Below are 239 nucleotides of genomic sequence, written 5' to 3' on the forward strand. Positions count from 1 at the left end.
TTTTATTATAGATTAAGTGCAAGAGTTGTTAGGTGTGGATAATTAGATTATAGTTTATTGCAATAGCAAGTTGTGCCTTGTTCTCAGATAGACAGCAAGTGGAGAGTGATATATGAAATGATGGGATGGAAGGAAGAAGAGAAGCAAAGAGTGATTCACAGGCAGAGCCGAGTTTATGTCACAGTTTTTCGTTGCCTTATGGTTCCAAGCGCTGTCACCAATCTTTGCATTTTGTTATT

Source organism: Haplochromis burtoni, unplaced genomic scaffold (genome assembly GCF_018398535.1).
Source record: "Haplochromis burtoni strain Fernald_Lab_line unplaced genomic scaffold, NCSU_Asbu1 Contig_31, whole genome shotgun sequence".
In the NCBI taxonomy this organism is placed as follows: domain Eukaryota; kingdom Metazoa; phylum Chordata; class Actinopteri; order Cichliformes; family Cichlidae; genus Haplochromis; species Haplochromis burtoni.